The 3,034-nt window shown below is 40.6% G+C and overlaps 1 non-coding gene across 1 annotated transcript; it reads right to left on the bottom strand.

Moving 5' to 3' along the window:
• Window positions 1–2,625: 2,625 nt before the first annotated feature.
• Window positions 2,626–2,732, bottom strand: LOC148576732 (small nucleolar RNA R71). The gene has a single exon (XR_015903440.1). It is a non-coding gene; the product is annotated as a small nucleolar RNA R71 (small nucleolar RNA).
• Between the last annotated feature and the right edge of the window lie 302 nt (window positions 2,733–3,034).

Genomic DNA, 3,034 nt, shown 5'->3' with positions numbered 1-3,034 from the left:
CATTATCACTAACGTTGGCCAAGTCACACTAGGCCACGTTAACTCCCACGTTAACCTAGTTAACGTGGAAGCTAACGTGAGGAAACAAGGTGGTCGACAACGTTAGTGACACTAAACATTGTCACTAACGTTGGAAGGAACCCATACAAGCCCCAATGAGCAACGTTAACGCCCACGTTAACTTAGTTAACATGGAAGTTAACGTGAATAAGGGAGGTGACGCCAACATTAGTGACACTCAACTTTGTCACTAACACTGGAGATGGCTTGCATGGCCACGTTAGAAGCAACGTTAACCTAGTTAACGTGGACTCTAACGTGGGAGCTAAGGGGCACATTGGAACGTTAGTGACAATGTTAAGTGTCACTAACGTTCTCGAAGGTTGGCAAGCCTACGTTAAAAGAGCCACGTTAACTAAGTTAACGTGGACTCTAACGTAGGGAAAGGGGAGGCTTCTCAATGTTATTGGGAAAATTGAGTCCCAATAACGTGCACGAAGGACAAAGAGGCAACGTTAGTGGCAACGTTTGTGCCACTAATGTTGAGGTTAACGTGGCTCTTACTTGGGTAAGGAACGTTAGTGAAAAAGTTAAATGTCACTAACGTTCTCGAACCCATATTTTCACTGAACGTTAACACCACTAACGTCCTGAGCTAAAGTTTCTGCCCACTTCACACTTTCTCTCTGCATGTAAAGCCAAGCCCAATGAAGAAGAAAACTGCTTCAAACTCAAGATCCAAAGGCCCAGACCCAAGACTTGAAGAACCAACTAGAAGAGTAGAAGAGTAGTATATATAGGAGTAGCTTTGAATTAATTAAAGAAAAGAGTTGGAAAAATATAGGGAGCCTCTGGGCATAGAATTACTCTCTGTATTTTACTTTCTCTGCACTACTAATTTTCATAATGTATTCTCCATCTTTGTTTTCATTTTCCAGAGATATGAACAACTAAACCCCTTTCATTGGGTTAGGGAGCTCTGTTGTAATTTGATGGATCAATACTAGTTTTCACTATTCTTCTTCTATCTTTTCTCTTGATTTTACTTGAAAGCTTTCGATCTTCATCCAATTGGGTAGTTATCTTGGAAAAGAAGCTATTCATACTTGGATCTCTTTCGTACCTTGAAAGAGGAATGAAGAGATCAAGTTAAATTCTTTCTCATGCTAGACCAAATTGGGTTTGGATGAATATGTGACTATAATCCTCTCAACACTTGATTTGGGAAATGCATGTGGTATAATCAGTGACCATACTTCATCTCTTCTCATGAGCAATTGACCAAGGAATTGGCTATTGGTCAAGATTTGAGAGATTGAATTACAAGAAATTGTAATTCAATCACTTAAGATTGCTAAGGAGATCAATGAGTGCATTGATTGAGGAAGAGATGAAAATGAAATTGATCCGGAGAATGCAACATCTCCTAAGCCCAATGAACTCCCCATTTATGAGCAATTCCCCCATTCCCATTTACAATTCTGCAATTTACTTCAGTAATTTACTTTCAGTTCTTTAATTCTAGCATTTACTTTTTCTGTCATTTACCTTCCCGCCATTTTATTTTCTGCAATTCTAAACTCAAATCCTGGATTCGCTCAACTAGAACATTCCTCTAATTAAAGTTGTTTGATCAATCAATCCTTGTGGGATTCGACCTCACTCTATTGTGAGTTTTTACTTGACAACAAATTCGGTACACTTGCCGAAGGAAATTTGTTATGAGACAAGTTTTCCGTGCATCAAGTTTATGGCGCCGTTGCCGGGGATTGATTGTGCATCAACAATGATTAGATTGGAGGATAACTAGATTGAGCATTTATTTTTGTTTGATTTAATTTTCTGTTTGAGTCATTTACTTCCTGTTTTAGTTAATTTCTTCCCTTCCCCCTACTTTTTCTTTGTTATTTACCATTCATCTCACTAACCCACTAACTGTTTGATATATTGCATCACTCACACTAACAGTAATTCTGACAGATATACTTTCTGCACCTATTCTCTCTGCTTGTACTTGTTGGTTGTATGATAGGGAGAAGAAGCGGGGCTTCAACTTCCTTTGATTCTGAACCTGAGAGAACCTTCCTTAGACTAAGGAGGGAGGCAAGAGAAAAATGTGTAGTTGGTGCTGTAGAAGAGGAGGAACACTTTGAGGAATACTTTGAACCAAACATGGAAGAAAATATGGAAAACCATCATAAAGAAGAGACTCACAACCATGGCGGAAGAGGTCGAGCAAATCATGCTGGAGAGGATAGAAGAGTTTTAGGCTCTTACATCAATCCAAACCCAGGAAACTGTGGAAGTAGCATTCAAAAGCCAACCATCCATGCCAACAATTTTGAACTAAAACCACAGCTCATCACCCTTGTTCAGAACAACTGTTCGTTCGGAGGAAGTGTCCAAGAGGACCCCAATCAACATCTAACCACCTTCCTGAGAATATGTGACACAGTGAAGTCTAATGGTTTTCATCCTGATGCCTATAGACTGCTCTTATTTCCATTCTCACTCAAGGATAAGGCAGCCAAGTGGCTGGAGTCTTTCCCAAGGGAGAGCTTGACAACTTGGGAAGATGTGGTGAACAAATTCTTAGCAAGATTTTACCCTCCTCAACGAATCAATAGGCTGAGAGCTGAGGTCCAAACTTTTAGGCAACAAGATGGTGAGACTCTATATGAAGCATGGGAGAGGTTTAAAGACCTAACAAGGAGGTGCCCACCCGATATGTTCAATGAATGGGTGCAGCTGCATATTTTCTATGAAGGGCTCTCTTATGAGTCAAAGAAGGCCATAGACCATTCATCTGGAGGATCTTTGAACAAGAAGAAGGCCATTGAGGAGGCCATAGATGTCATTGAAACAGTAACAGAGAACGACTACTTCTATGCTTCCGAAAGAGGGAACACAAGAGGAGTAATGGAGCTAAACAATGTAGATGCTCTGCTGGCCCAAAACAAGCTCATTACCCAGCAGCTGGCTGACCTCACCAAGAAGATGGAGAGGAACCAAGTAGCAGCAATCTCCACTTCAT

Source organism: Arachis ipaensis, chromosome B1 (genome assembly GCF_059453495.1).
Source record: "Arachis ipaensis isolate K30076 ecotype BB chromosome B1, ASM5945349v1, whole genome shotgun sequence".
Lineage (NCBI taxonomy): Eukaryota > Viridiplantae > Streptophyta > Magnoliopsida > Fabales > Fabaceae > Arachis > Arachis ipaensis.
This window is presented reverse-complemented; position numbering and strand designations above follow the sequence as displayed.